This window comes from Delphinus delphis, chromosome 12 (genome assembly GCF_949987515.2).
Source record: "Delphinus delphis chromosome 12, mDelDel1.2, whole genome shotgun sequence".
In the NCBI taxonomy this organism is placed as follows: domain Eukaryota; kingdom Metazoa; phylum Chordata; class Mammalia; order Artiodactyla; family Delphinidae; genus Delphinus; species Delphinus delphis.
The window spans coordinates 41,915,149-41,931,450 of record NC_082694.2 but is presented as its reverse complement, the minus strand read 5'-3'; the positions used below and the strand labels follow the sequence as shown (position 1 = coordinate 41,931,450).

The window sequence follows — 16,302 nt, the reverse complement described above, 5'->3', positions numbered from 1 at the left end:
AAATACTTATTTATACATAAGCATCACCTCTTTTTCCTACCAAAGAGATCATAATAGCTAGAAAGCTGGATACAAATAGAAAACTGGAATAGTAGGTCCCTGTGATCTTTGCACATGCACTTTGTCTGACTTTAAGGGCATATATCTTAAATTCTTCCATCTGAGAATTTGAGAACATGTCTACTGAACTTCATGAATAGAAATCTATCTATGGGTACTCTAGACACATTTTATATATAATTTAAGCTCAGTAATACAACCTATTGATTGCTTTGATTTTTATTTTCGCTATCTGACCAAATAAAGCAGAAACAGATGGCTTTTCTGACTTATACTATTTTAAGCTACAAACATGTTGCCCACTTTTGAGCCTATGTAGTTAATCTGAAATCTGTCACACGATAAAATTAAACCTTCTATATTTTAAGGTGGAGACAAGTGTGGATTGGATTTAGGGTCTGAACACCTGGACTCTGGTCCCAGCTTAACTCTGAACACACTACAGACCTCTTGAGAATCACTTCACCTTGCTGCATCTCAACTCCCTCATCTATGAGGTACGTTAGACAAGCGTGTGTACTAATCACCTAAGGATCTTGATAAAAGGAAGAGTCTGGTCAGCAGGTCTAGGGTGGAGACAGAGATCCTGCGTCTCTACCAAGCTCCTAGGGGAGGCCCCTAGGCTGGCCCACAGTCTTTGAGGGGCAAAAGACTGGAAAAATTCTTGGACAAATGCTGTATAATCTGGAGTTTCTATAAGATTATTCATGAGAAAGCATGTCATGATGGCCCCAAACAGGGATCAAGCAGAGACAATCACTAACATGGGTACAGTATTCTACAGTCATCAAAGTGTGTCCCATCCAGTTAGTCATCACAGCATTCCTAAGAGGAACCTAAACTCAGAAAAGCTGAATCACTGGCTCAAGATCACGAAGTCAGTATGTGGAAAAGGCCAAGATCAAACACAGTCTCCAACTAGCTGTGCTCACACACCACCAACGCCTTCCATGGTTACTTTTGCGTTCAACAGGCCCCAAAATGCATGAAGGCAAAGAAGACCTAACAGCCTAATTTTGTTTCATACACAGCCATATATGTATACATTTATTTAAAGTTACCCAAGTACTGATAAAATCTTGTGTTTACCTGTCAGAGCCCATTTAAGACTTCTATATTTTTTTCGCACCTTTCCATTATTTTTCTGCTGAATCCTATCCATCGAGTACAGAAAAGCCTCTCAGGCCAGCATGTACATTTCCAGTTTCAACTGCTACAGTACATGAGTTCTAGATCTTAAAGGCCAAAAAGCATCTATTTGACTAAAGAGCTATAAGGCAGCCATAAAAATTATGGATCACAGAAATAAGCAATTAGTGTTATCTTCAATTGCTTTATTGGCAGTATTCACTCGTTAGAATAGAGGCAGCCGTAAAACAGATTGCAACATACTGTATAACAGCATATGGGATTTTACATTATAATGCTATTCTCTGCCAAGAAGTCATATTTTCATTTGAATGCATGGAACAGATTATCACAGGGTTTCCAGCATTAGAAGTAGATGACCCTCACTTTTTTTGAGGTTGTTGTTAAAAGGCAATTCCTGAAGTTGTGACTAAATCAAAATAAGTGCGATGGTGAATGGGGCTGTGTTACGTGCCTGCATTCTGGGCCACTGGAGACTGGGCATGGCGTGGAGCTACAGCAGATAATAAAGTCAATCTCTAACGTGGTGGATAGAGGGAAAGTTGAGGGTTTGCCAGTCTTCCAAACCAGCTGGCGTCAATTCTGGAGGAAGCTGTTCACCGCCATCTCATCACAGCTGAAGCACCACAAAAGACACCACGAGCACAGGGGATAGAAATAAAACAATAGGAATAACAATATGAGAAGGAACAGAATCATTATTTAACATTGGGAGACGCCTTCCTGACATCTACTCTGCCATTTTTACAGAATATGTATGGAAGCGTGTTTATATATTGCAGACAACGTAATATAGACCTTCAAATACACACACCCTGGAACAAATGTCAACAGGCCAAGCTCTCCGGAATCACCCAGAGGCCTAGAGTCTAAGAGTTTCCCCATCCCCTCACACATTTTACAACTTTCAGTATGGCACACCTGGAAATAGGGCTAAATGCCCACTGTCCTGTTTCAACAGTTAAGTTGGAAAAAGGGTAGGGTAAAGTACGTCTAACAGATTCTCTTTCCAAGATCAGCCTGTGCTACAGCAAATGAAAGGCTTTGAAAGGCAGGATTGCTGAAAAGGAAGCTTGTGTGGTTTCAAATTAGAAGTCATATTGTTGCACTCACAGTTGATCAAATAAATATTAATCACCAAATGTATTTATGTCACTTCGCACACGATTGCAATATATTTCAAATGTGTTTTTAAATGGTGGATAAAACACACTGGGATGGCAAAAAAAAAGAAATTCTCCTTTTATAGAACACCGATACTAGGGAGCTAGAAGCATATGTAGTAATTTACCAGAACAAAGAAATATGTTTGAATTAGTTACTGTGTGTTTTCTGCTATTTATTCAGATCTAGTAAAATCCAAATAATTTGATAAGTCTTTAGAGCCTATGTACAATATCATGTTAAAAGTAGACTTTAATCTTATGTAATGTTTCAATGAATTAGTGTGTTCACTTAAATAATTTTTCTAGTCTTAAGTCTGTAAAGTTATAAAATTGTAAAAAACATTTTTAATTGTAAAGAAAAATCCTTATAATTTTGGAAAAAGATTATACTAAATGATTTTAAAGGCAGTAATAATGCAAAACAAAGTATAATAGAGCTGCCCCTTTCTATATCCCTTGGTTACTTGGAGTAACATTTTCAGTTCTCAATTTCCACACTTCTATGTTTAAGGACTTTTCTTTTTATTCATAAAAGGATTTGATAAGAAGAGTAATTAGACTAAAAATGCAAGCATTTTGCAACCTAATCCTGCCTATGCTATTGACTAGCCCCTATGGCATGCATATATTGATATACTGTTTAAATTCTGTATCAGCTGTCATGGATTTATTTGTAAAGTTGCATAATGACCATAATACCTACAGCCACCTTCCAAATTGAGCTTGAAAAAGATTTTTTAAGTATTTCTCAAGTGGTCAGAGTAAATTTCTCAAGTGGTAAGAAATTTCTCAAGTAAATTTCTCAAGTGGTCATGAATGACTACCTTGTCTTATTTCTAGAGTGAGGAAAGCTGGTAGTTTTCCAGCAGCCAAACAAGGGGCCCCTTTAAAAACCTGAAATGGAAAGAGGAACCAGGAGAGTGGCTAGTTTATACTTTGAGAAAATGATGCTGACCGACTGAGGGTATTCCACCAATGTATAACATACAGTGAAACATCTGCCTTTTGGCTCAGCAGTATTTTCCTCGCTAGCCCACCAGTTTCCTTAATTTGGCAACTCCTGTGGCCCTGGCCTTGGGACGGAGGTAACATTATATATAAATGTCGAGAAGCAAGCTGTTCCTTGGATCTGTAAGGTAGCAAACTCAACAGACTACACATTTTTAAAATGTCAGTGAGTATATGAGTGTGTACGATTGTGTGTGTGTTTCACCAAATACAGTTGCACTGAGTCAGACAACAGTAACACCAAAGGCTAATGGAGAAAATGTGTTTTTTTTACATATTGATCTTGTCATGCAATAATGTGACTTAATTCCGCATTGTTCAGAACAAACCAACAATGAATAGTATCTTGCTATATAATGACTAGTTTTTCCTTTCCTTGCAAAAGTAAAAGCATTTAAGAAAAAAACAAAAAAAAACCCCACAAGCATCTCAAATAGCCTCTGCTTTGCTGCAAAAATAGACTGTGACGACAGTAACTCTCCCAATCAATTATGCGGCATGGTTTTAAGTGAGGAAAAAAATTCAACATACGAATCACTTCAAAATATATACAGCATATATCTATATGTACAAACTGCATAAATTTTGAAGGGCTACGAAGCATATATTTTGCTACACCAAAGCTCTGACTGTTAAATTGATTGCAACAAAACTTTAATTTCTTTTTCTGAAAAAACCCGAGGAATATGAATCTTACTGGAATTATTTAAATGCAGTGGTGTGTGTATACATCTATGTGTGTGGGTATAAACAAGATTTCTACAAATTCTCTTCAGTAGGCTCAGAAGCAACACCTCTTCTCTAACAAAAATATTGCTCTGAAATTATCTCCTTTAAAAGTGACGACTTAAAAGAATGTACTTCAAAGTCCACAGTCCACACATCTGCATTCTGAACCCATTCTGCATAGGGGGTCACTTAATAGTGTTCACTCCTGCTGTATACATGCAAGGTTCATTAATGGTCTCCCTTAAAAGCACCTTTTTAAAGAATGATCTGCCACATTAGCCAGAGGAATATAATGTGTGTGTGTGTATGTACACACACATATATATATAATTCTTTTTAATTTTGGCTGAATTCAGGAATGAGTCTGGGCTAAAAGAATCGATCTGTCACAGAGCAACAGATTGCAGTTAGAGACTGCCAACAAATCACAAGCAACAGTAGGTAATGACTAATTGTAACAGGAATGAGGGAACAGAGGGTGGGGATTATTTCAGAAAAGGTAACTGAAAAAATGATCCTTCCCAAATGAAATCAGTTTTGCTTTGGTGTTTGTTATTGTTACATCAAATACAAGCACAGCACCTTCCCTCTTCTCAAGAATTCCTAGTGATGTTGATCCATTTGACAATTTCTAAGAGATTTGTGAATTTTCCATCACAGGTTGCCTTTTCTGTTCCTCCATTTCTATTAATACCATATTCTACGAGGCACTTTTGAGGTTTCTCAATGAATTATTACTTTAGCACATTCGTTGGAGCTCTACAACCTAAGACTTACAGGAAACCTTGACTATGACTCCCACTTTGTGGTAATGAATATACAACATGATCTTAAAAAAAAAAAAAAGGAAAAGGATTTATGAAGATTTACAAGGTCCAAGAAATAGAATGGCAAGAGCAATCGTATCCATCTCTTTTATTGATTAGAATGTTACGATTTTTAATTATCTATTCAATCATACCTCCTCAGATTTTCATGAAATACTTTTTTCTAATTATCAATGTACACAGACACAAACTTTTTATACCAGAAACTTAACCTTCTGAAACTTTAATCTATGAAATTACTTGGAGCTTGAGGTGCGTAAAGGATTTAAACTCTGCACTAAGGTTCAAATGCTTTGGGAAATTTCTCTAATTTTCACTCCACTGCAGTGAAAATCAACAAGATGTTCTGTGTAGTTGAAACACAAGGGTTTTGTGGCTCCCTGTAACTGTAGAGATTACAAAGCATATTGGGTCAAATGTAATTTCATATTTTTAAAGGTCACTTATTGTGTTTAAACTTAAATATTTAACTTTAACCAATGTAGTGTGGTTAGATCGCTCATATACTTATTTCAAATGTAAAACTAACAATCTCCTTAAGTTGATGACATAGGCTGTTATCCCAATCTTTAGGTAATATAACCCATTTTGTCTCACTGCTATTTTAATTCCTAAATCCTCTGCTTTCTCCAACATGTTGAACATCAGACTCCATGTCTATTTAATACCTGCATCAAATATTCTTTATCTCCTCATAATTCAAATAAATAAATGAAGGAAGCTAAAGACTGACCTTTCTTAAATGGACATTGATCGACTGATGTCCCTAAACTAGTTTCTCAATCAACTCAACTCTTTCTCTGCTGAAAAAGAAAAGAGTGGCTCCCGAATGGCAAGTTAAAAAATTAACCAGTAAGGTAAGACCACGTAAAAGAGAAAGTATCAATTGCAGAAACAGTATCAGAACCAAATTATCAATAGATGGGAAAAGGATGAAAAATAATGGTGAACAATGAACTACAGGTCACTGAAGCAATGTATATGAGGGAAGGGAAGAAGCTAAGGGCAATGGGATGGCACAAGGGCAGCAGGAACCTTGTGAGTTTCCTCTTAGTATGATTTTTTCAGGAAAAATCATACTAAGAGGAAAAATTTGAAACCTTGTCAAAGAGAAGTAATGTTATATCAGGCACCCATAAAACACTAACAGAAAATCAGAATTATACTCAACTAAGCCCAGCCTAAATCCTAGTTGATAGGGGGTCATAGGCTTGGAATTTCCCTTCTGTTCCCAAGAAGCTTGTACATATAATTGGTATGCACCTAAACCATTCTTTTGATTCCAAGTGTCAGGATATTTTGAACAAGAAAACATACATCAACATCTTGATAACTGAAAGTCTGCTAAAGCTATTTATATTTATCATAACTGTTTGAACCTCCCAAGGGGTGAGATGCAGACAGCTTCATGTTCCAGATTTCAACACAAGTGCATCAATCTCCCATTATGACCTCCATCCTTTACATCCAAACACGGGGCAAGGGCCTAGCCACCCAACAGTGGTAATCCTCCAGCCAGCATTCACATCTCAGGTGATGACAGAGATACTGTAATTAGGGCCTGCTAGCACAAAAGCCCAAGGCCAGTGTGACAGCCAGTACCCAGTTCACTAGGCATAGCAGAAACACTGCCAATAATTTTCAAAGACTGATCAAACACCACCTGAGGTCAATTCATTCAATCATTTGTTATTTATTCATTCAATAAATATTTATCAAACACCAACCCACCACGTTCCAGGTACCAAACAGTCCCATAGCCTTGTGCCTTAACATTGTAATGTCACACATACATTGATTAAAGTAACCCATTTCCACAGGGAACTCTACTCAATACTCTGTAATGGCCTATATGGAAAAAGAATCTTTAAAAAAGAACAGTGGATATATGTATAACATTCACTTTGCCTGAAACTAACGCAACATTGTAAATCAACTATACTCCAATAAAAATTTTTAAAAAAAGAAAGTAACCCATTTCACAACAATAACAATTATAAAACTTGAATTACCACCTCTTTTCCCCATGTTCTATGTTTGACCTTTCATGTGGGTCATATGCATATCTGATACATCTGAGTAATTTCAGGTGGATTCTTCTACTTGTATATAACTACTTCATTAACAGTCAAGTTATAACATGTGAGCTTACATGAAGCATTGTGCTATTAAAATAAAAATATCGCTGGATATATTTCATCTTAATGTGAGTGAAACAACTTTTCAACCACCACCAAAGGAGAGAAAAGCTAGCGTGAAACCACAGGAATATATTAGGGATGGATAAAAGTAAGGCCCTGAAAGGGGCAGAGGGAGAAATTGGAAACAAGGGATGGCACCCCTACTCCATGATAGTGTCCAGGGCTATCGTCACTTCTGCTCCGGGATGCATAACTTAAAATACTTCAGATGTGAGGGAATCAGTTATTCCTTGTATTTGTCTTGCCTAAGTTGCAAAGTGAGATTTTTTTCCATAATTTAATTCTGTAATTTGATGTCTAATCCTTTCAGTTCATGATTTTATGGATTTCAACCAAAATGAGGACTCTCTTCTTTTGTCTTCTGTCTCCAGACGACTCTAATTTTGTTACCAAGATGCAGGCCCAGGTTATGTACTGCCCTAGGTATGCCCTGCTCTCCATTTTCTCTAGGTTCTAGTGAATAATAATTTATTCTTTGGAGGTGTTTGAACCAGAACTGCATATTCTATTATATACACACTCAAGTTCACATATACAAATATATATCACATATTTCCAACATACAGTAAAATCATACATACGCCCACAAAAAAATGTTTTCCTCATAAAATTAACTTAAAGCTATTCAAAGAGTTTGGTCCACATCATCATTTCATGTGTTAAAATAAATAGGTAATTAATATCATTTCTTTCCATGATATGTCAACTATGAGCAGTATCTGGCAGATTCTGGCTAATAAACTCCAAAATAGCAAATACATACTTAAAAAAGCATGACTATATTAATTATTTAATGTAAATGAAGAATCAGCATGTTGGCCAATTTTTTTTTCTAAAATAAACTTGTTTATAAATGCTAGTAGTTGACTAATTGTTTTAAAAATGACCATTCTTTTGGAAGGCCCATGTAAAAACAAAACAAATAAAACTTCAGATTTAACCACTCTAGGCCAAAATCTGAACTTTCCTTTGAGCTGTATAGATTTAGACAGGATCATGGCAGAAATGAGCATTTCCTGGGAACAATTATCCAACCAAGCCCCACTGGTTTCCCTTCACCATCTCAAAATCACAGCTGGTGATTTCAAACCACAGGGAAAAGTGAGTGATGGCCTCTGGGTTGCTACTGAGAACTATTTTCAGAGTATTTCTAGGTGCCCCCTCTCTTTTCCAGAGGGCACAGTGGCTCTTGAACCAGATTTTGTGTGCGTGTGGTTCCTTCCCTGTTTGCCCTGCAGCATATCCGACTTCTCCACTCCCAGGAGCTGTCCTTAGCCACTGCGACCTCGGTTCCTGCAGGTGACAGTATGGCTTTCTGCTGATTTATTAAAAATCTCCCATTTTATGGCTCCTGTGTACTCTCTGGAGTGTGATCATGTGACCAGGATAATGACAATCTGTCTCCCTGCTAACATTTCTCTACTTTGGTTATTTGTTTGATAAAGTGAGGAGCTTCCCTTTTGTTGCCCTTCATCAGAGCTTAATGTCTTTACTTTGGGATCAATATACTTTATGAATAATTTTATTTCCTTCTATTTTTATGGTCTTTTCTCCTTATTATCATACTGAGTTTATTAGCTGGTGCTGTCAGTATCTTTACCCTGTCATATGTTCCTGAGGTACAGTAAATATCACTTGTGTTGTAATTAATATGCACACCCTCTGCAGTAATTAAAGTACAGACCCCTTCAACCAGCTGAGCTTCCTACACTAATTCCACCTTATCTTCATAATGAACTTATTGTAATCTGAAACTACTACTGAATATTGTTCAGTAAGGCTAGAAGAATGAAATCTAACGAGATGCAATAATATTTGTGCACATGTTAATATAAAAAATGAATTTAATTAGTCTAAATCTAATTAAATTTCCCATACAATTAAAAGCCTCCCCTTCCTTCCATTTTTTAAAAACTAACAAATGCCGAATTATTGCCCTTCCAGTTATTCCTATAAAGAAGCAGACTGGACAAATGCGTTCTTTCCCCATAAGATACACACAGCAAAATCTAGAAGAGCCAGAAGAAGGATAGTGACATAGTGACAAGGAAACAGCTAAATCCCTTTAAGGAACTACCATATGAAATAGACGACTTGTAAGAGTAGACAAATCAAAAGTCTGACCTTTCTAAAAAAGAGAAACTCAAGGAAAATAGCTTATCAAACCAATCTGTCAATCAAAAAAATAGGTTTTTAAAATATCCAATACCGGACTCCCCTGGTGGCACACTGGTTAGGAAATCTACCTGCCAACGCAGGGGACACAGGTTCAATCCCTGGTCCGGGAAGGTCACACATGCCACAGAGCAGTTAAGCTCGTGCGCCACAACTACTGAGCCCACGCGCCACAACTACTGGGCCCATGCGCCTAGAGCCCGTGCTCCTCAACAAGAGAAGCCACAGCAATGAGAAGCCCGCGCACTGCAACTTAAAGGGGCCCCCACTCACCGCAACTAGAGAAAGCCCGCGCACAGCAACGAAGACCCAACACAGCAAAAAAATAACTAAATTTCTAAAACAAAATTAAAATATCTAATACCAAATGTACCTTGCAAGTGGCACTAAGGCACAGTCCCTGTCCCCAAGGAGCTTATATTTTAATGAAAGAAATACATATTTCAATTCAGAAAGATTTATTGGGCATCTACCAAAAATAGCACAGACAATGAATGTCATAGAATTTCTAAGCAGCATGAAAAAAGGAAAGTCTAGCACTAAGCTTGCACCTTGAGAGCCGCGAGAGAGAACATTTGGGGCAGGACACTAACTGATGCTGCACATATTCGATTTTGCTGGAGAAGAAGGTCTGTGTAAGTTAGGAAAAAATAGACACAAAAGACCAAATCAAGATACATAATTGGCACAAAAGAGGAACACGGTAAGGAACTGCATGTGCGTTTAATATTATACTTATATCGTCAGGAAATCAGCAAGGAAAGTGAGTACCTAAAGTGCAGACCCACCATAGGCAGGGAGCTGGCAAAGGAGCCTGAAAACTGGGTGAAGGGTCAGGCATGATGACCACAGCTGTGCCAGGCAACGGAATTATTTCAAGGTGGAAAGAATTTACCAATAGGGCAGAGCCCTGCTTTTTAATTATTCACAGTAATGACCTGGATCTTGGAAAGAAAGGAGTTATTTCCTAGATAGTAGACTGAACTAAATTAGCAGGCAACACAGCATGGAGGACTGATAAAACACACACACACAAACACATCAATTTGAGAATTTAAAAGTGGTTTAGTGGTCAAAACACCTGTCAATTAGGACAACACATTTACTCCCACAGTTGTTTTCCTGTTTTCTTTAAAAACTACCTCTGTTTATGGGAGATTTATAAGACACGTTACCGAATGGATTACTTGGAAGGAAGTAACCAAGTGCGATGAAAACAAATAATATGTTGAGACGGACTGCTAAAGCTATGCATTACAAATCAAAGGAACTAAAATAAAGTTAGGCGTTCTCTAGAGGAGTGCTCACTATATTTTAAGGAAGATTTAAATGTACTTCAAAAGGGAAGCATGGAGAAAATGGAATGATAGTGATATCAAAAATAAATTACAAAGAAAATCTGGGCTGTTCTGCTGCTAAAAAAAAAATAAAACTAAAACAGATGTTGAGATCTACCTGATAGCAAATATGCTTCTTAATGTTGATTCTGACCAGCAGAAGGGAACCTACTCGGAAAGAAACCTGATGGGAATGAGTGGAGATCCTAAAAGACAGACTTTTTAAATTCCTGATTGATAAAGTTTTGGTTAGGCTATGCCACTGAAAATCATCAAATCCAGAATGTCAGTCCATTTTTAGTGAACACAAGGCATGTGTGTACCAACAGGTATATGTGTGACTGTGTTTGTGTGTGTGTATGCACTTGTCTATATAAGAAAGCAAAAATTCAAGCTCAGAAAATGAAGTAATGTGAAAATTTCCTTTGGCATACTCTTCCAGTATATTTACTGAAAATACACTTATCTTAATTTACATTTGTTCATCTTTAAGCTTTGTGTTCCGTTCACTGTAGGACCTGAAACCTAATGCTGAAGAATGGTTTCAAAGGTCAGAAAAATTTCTAAATATTAGCAACAGTGTCACTCATGAGCGTGTCTGCATCAGTTTTAAAAACTGTTCACATGAAGGATGCGCTTGGCTTTGGGGAAAATATTTTGTGACTCATGGTTTACTCTGTACATTCAGCATAGTTTGGGAGCAACGCTAATGTTTATGGGTTACTGCACTAACTTAGAAATTATAGTGTAATATTTGTAATGCAAAGGAACCTTTCTTGGAAAGCAGATGTACTTATATTTGCTCAATGGTGAGATTAGTGACAAAGTCTAGGAACCCAAGAAGAAGACAGATGTCAACTCAAGGCAGTAGTTTTCCAACTGTGGTGAGTGTGTGGTGGAGTGGTCAATTTCAAACCTCCATTTGGTGATATATTCTTTTTTTTTTTTTTTTTTTTTGCGGTACGCAGGCCTCTCACTGTTGTGGCCTCTCCCATTGTCGGGCACAGGCTCCGGACGCACAGGCTCAGCGGCCATGGCTCACGGGCCCAGCCGCTCCACGGCATGTGGGATCTTCCCGGACCGGGGCACAAACCCGTGTCCCCTGCATCGGCAGGCAGACTCTCAACCACTGCGCCACCAGGGAAGCCCTGGTGATATATTCTTGATTCAATAACAGCTTTTCAGCAGGCCGTGTTCATAAGGGAAATGTCAGTAAGAAGGGTTTTGTTCTGAGCCTCATGGTGTCTTCTCTAGCCCTCCTGGTCAGTTTGTTTATGTACTGGACCATCGATCTCTTAACATTAGCCAGTTGAAACAAAGAATAAAACATGGCAACTAAATGATAAATGAGGTGGGAAACAGAACATTCTAGGATGTTTTATATAAAAGACATCCTTGAAGGAAACCATTGACGAGGAAGAGAAAGTTGAAAAACTGGGAAAACTAAGCTATAAGCTATTCTCATTCTGTGTGTGTGTGTGTGTGTGTGTGTGTGTGTGTGTGTATACACACACACTGTATATATATTTGCATGTAAAATATATATTATATATTTTTAATAATTTAATACTACTGACTTCTGTAGAAAACACAAATAGCAGCATTTACATCTCTCTTATTTCCAGAATTACTGAGGGGAGTTCGATAATGTATATAAAACCTTTAATCTACTAATTGTTAGAACTGTCATGATTTTTTTCACAGTTATCACTTTCCTTTGGTAATAAAAGCCCTAACTGTATCACCAAATGTAAAAGCAACACCAAAACACCAGTTTGCCATTGTTGTTTTTCCAGCTTACTGAATGAGATTCCAAAATTAAATTTCAATGGTTTGCAAAAGTCTCTCAAATTAAGGCAGAAGTGACTGAAGACACTTTTAGCTACACCTGCTCAACCGCTAATTTAATGAGAAAATGACTTAGAAATTGCAAGTGGTAGATATAACAATATTGTTGGTATGAACTAAGAGATGTTGCAGTACAGACAGTTCGAGTAGAATCCATCTTTAATACTGTGATTCCTCCATCTTTCTTCATACCTAGCCTGTTTCAAATAAAGAATACGCCCTGGTGGCGCAGTGGTTGAGAGTCCGCCTGCCGATGCAGGGGACGCAGGTTCGTGCCCCGGTCCGGGAGGATCCCACATGCCGCGGAGCGGCTGGGCCCGTGAGCCATGGCCGCTGAGCCTGCGCGTCCGGAGCCTGTGCTCCGCAACGGGAGGGGCCCCAGCAGTGGAGGCCCGCGTACCGCAAAAAAAAAAAAAAAAAAAAGAATACGCCCAACTCCTCATTGAGTGGCCCAGCATGTTTGGATGTGAAATGGTATGGTTAAGGACTAGAAAAATTACTCTCCTGTAAATGTTCAATATTAAGACAGTTTCTGTCCACTCTTACCTGTTCAGCCCATGTCGCCAATGTCCCAAACAAGCTGTGGGCCCGCATCGTGAGCGCTAGCGAGCTGCAGAGCTCCCAGCCAGCCTCCTGCACCACGAGCTGGCCCATCACTGGAATCAGAACCTAGTCCGTAGCCATCGCAGCAAGGGCTGCTGCTGACTGGCCATGAGGACAGCATCATGTGGTTCTGGGATGCCTCTGCTGTGGCGCCCCAACCATCCGGCAAGTTGAGCACTGCTGGCCTCTTCCAGACGGACAGCACGCATGCCAACAACCTGGCCTAAGCCACAGTAGACGACTGGCCGCCCTTCCTTAAGATTGGCTGCTTCTAACACTGCAGCGACGATCCTCTGCTCAGCGTGCAGAAAGAAGTTGGAGTTCTGCAAGTACACAGCCCAGCTGGTGATGGCCGGCACTGCAGGCCAGGTGCTGGTGCTGGAGCTAATCAACGTGCCTTAGAAGCAGGCAGTCAGCATGGCCAGCGTAGACCCACTCCAGGACCACGAGGGCTTCACGTGGAAGGACCGTGGGCAGCTGATCCTGCGCCTGGGCCGCTGCCCTGGCCTCCGGCTTCCAGCCCATGTGCTGGTTCAGTGCTGTCACCCGATGCCATCCCTGCCGTCTCGCAGCACGCCGAGTTCAGCCTGTGGCTTTTGGCACAAGTCATGGCTTTGGCCTCTGTGACTACCCGTGCAAGAGCCCTGGTCTAGCCAAGTGAACCCTTCACCCCAACGACTCCCAGGCCATGGAGAGGCCGCTATCCCAGGTGAAGTTGCTTACAAAATTGCTGTGGTCTTTCGGGCGCATGCGGAAGAGCTGAGTCTCAGGCAAGAAGTAGCATGCTAATGCCAACAGCAAGTTTCAGAAAGCCGACACGCTGCTGGCGGAACAGGCCTGCCCCCAAGACCTGGGGATGATGCCACTGCAGCTCTGCATCAGCCCCGGTCAGCCGAGGACTCCCTCCCGGGCGCTGTGCACTTCTATGATACTTTGCTGGCATGTTCCTTGAGATGTAGCCACAACCAACTCGGGCTCCGTGTTTGCTACGCTCCAGCCATGCAGGCGTCAGGAAGCTGCGGGAGCCGCCGGAAGGGCTCTGAGGAGCGGCTGACGCCCCGCGGGCCTGTGTCGGCACTCCCAGCGTAGGACGCACGCAAACGCCCCTAGCCTGACCTATGAGGAGGCCTCGTGGGTTCTGGCGCAGGCGCAGGACTTGTAGGGCGGGCGCAGGACTTGTAGGGCGGGCGCCGTGCTCACCGGGTGGGCGGGGCCGTTCAAGGAGTTTACGCTGCCCAAGGAAAGCGCCGAGACAAAGTTCAGGCCGATGGCCCACGAGGGCTGTCGCGTACACAAGATGGCACTGGCTACACTTGCCAGCGTGGCCTGAGAGGACTATGCCAAGACGTGCCTGGTCTGCCTCCCCAGCCTGGGCAATGCCCATGTCTTTTCGGTGCCTGGCCTGCGACCCCAGGTGTACTACTCCTGTAGCCGGAAGGGGGACACAGCCGCGTCACCTCCTATGTCTTCAGGCGCCACAGCTAGTTTTTACCTGATTTCTCCATGGGAGCTTGAACGCTTCTCTGTAAGCGTCCAGAACGTCACAGAGCCCCTCGGCTCTCTGGACGTTGGCTGGCCCCCGCGATGCCACCGGTGCCAGCTGCAGGCTCCCAGAGTTGCCAAAGCTGAGACAGGCTAACGGGACCGTAGGCATTGTCTTGGCTCCACGGAGCGGCAATGGAAGCGTGTTCTCACCCATGTCCACCAACTCGACCACCAGTGACGACACTATGCTGGAACGACAGGGGACGTCACGGTGGAGGACGTGAAGGATTTCCTGGGCCCTGTAGAGGAATCTGAGAAGAATCGGAGGACGCTGGCAGAAGACAGGGCTTGAGCCTGGGCCATCCTGATCAACTGAGGAAGGCTAGAACTACCCGACCACCTCCTACCTGCCCTGCTGGCAGCTGAAACCCAGGACCCCAACCCCTTCTTGGTCTTTTACATGGACCCACACCTGCTAACCTGCTCGCTCCAGTGGGACCTGCCAACCCTGACCCCAGGTTGTGGGCCTGGACTTGGCCCAGAGCCTCTGGGGCAGATTCAGACTGACCCTTCCTACAGGTAGGTGGCTACCCTGGACCCCAGGTGCCAAGGCATCCCAAGCTACCTCCCACTCCACCCACCGTCCTTTCCCACTCCCTTTGCAGAAAGAATTTTTCTAATGTCCGTGCTGGGCTGGACAGTCTTTTTTTTTTTTTTTTTTTTTTGCGTTACGCGGGCCTCTCACTATTGCGGCCTCTCCCGTTGCGGAGCACAGGCTCCGGACGCACAGGCTCGGCGGCCATGGCTCACGGGCCCAGCCGCTCCACGGCATGTGGGATCTTTCCGGGCCGGGGCACGAACCCGTGTCCCCTGCATCGGCAGGCGGACTCTCAACCACTGCGCCACCAGGGAAGCCCTGGACAGTCATTTTAAAACTGGGCTGGGGGTGGGCAGGTGGGCAGGATGGGTTTCCCTATAGATTGTACCTTGGGGTTTTTTCTGTCTTTTTTTAAATTAGCAGTTTTAATATTAAAATTACTGATTTTTAATTTTGAAAAAGAAAGCATTTAATATCTCTTAAAAGGGGAAAAAAAGAGAGTATCGATAGAATGAGCCAGAACAAATATTTTAATTATAATTCTATTTTACATGATTCTCTGTACCCAGCATTGTTACCCAGAATGTTGTTGAGCAATGGGAAAGGAATCAGATACTTATTTTTAGCCAAAACATTAAGGAGTTTATGCCTGAATTTCATAAGTGATAAGGTTACCCATGTGCCTTTGAGAAAATGCTGAGAAACTTTTCTGAGCCTCAGACAGAAAATATAAGTTGTGAACTTCTTTAATGGCTGTGCCTTCCAAAGTAGAACAAAGGGAAAGAGTTATTGAGGTAACTAAAACAAAGCAAGAAATACTGCAGAAAAAGAGAAAAATATTTTTCCCCAGGTCTGAATCTAGCAGCTCAGAACACATGAAGGAGATGAATGAACTGAAAAGGTATTTGCAGCTGAAGAGATAGATGCTGAGCTATTATTTCTTGTGATGCTATGAGATATTTATAAAAAACAAAAAAAAAATCTCTTGAAAATAAAATCAGCACCCAGTTTCTCAGCAGCAAACAACCTTAAGACTCTACTAGCGACATTATACCTTAAACACCAATGCATGTTTAAATATTTTAATAATGGCTTAAATAAAATTTTGTTTTATTT

General features: G+C 41.1%; 1 pseudogene; it reads left to right on the top strand.

Annotated features, from left to right (window-relative positions):
* Positions 1-14,964, top strand: part of LOC132435369 (lethal(2) giant larvae protein homolog 1-like) — a 17,214-nt pseudogene extending 2,250 nt beyond the window's left edge.
* The last annotated feature ends 1,338 nt before the right edge of the window (positions 14,965-16,302 follow it).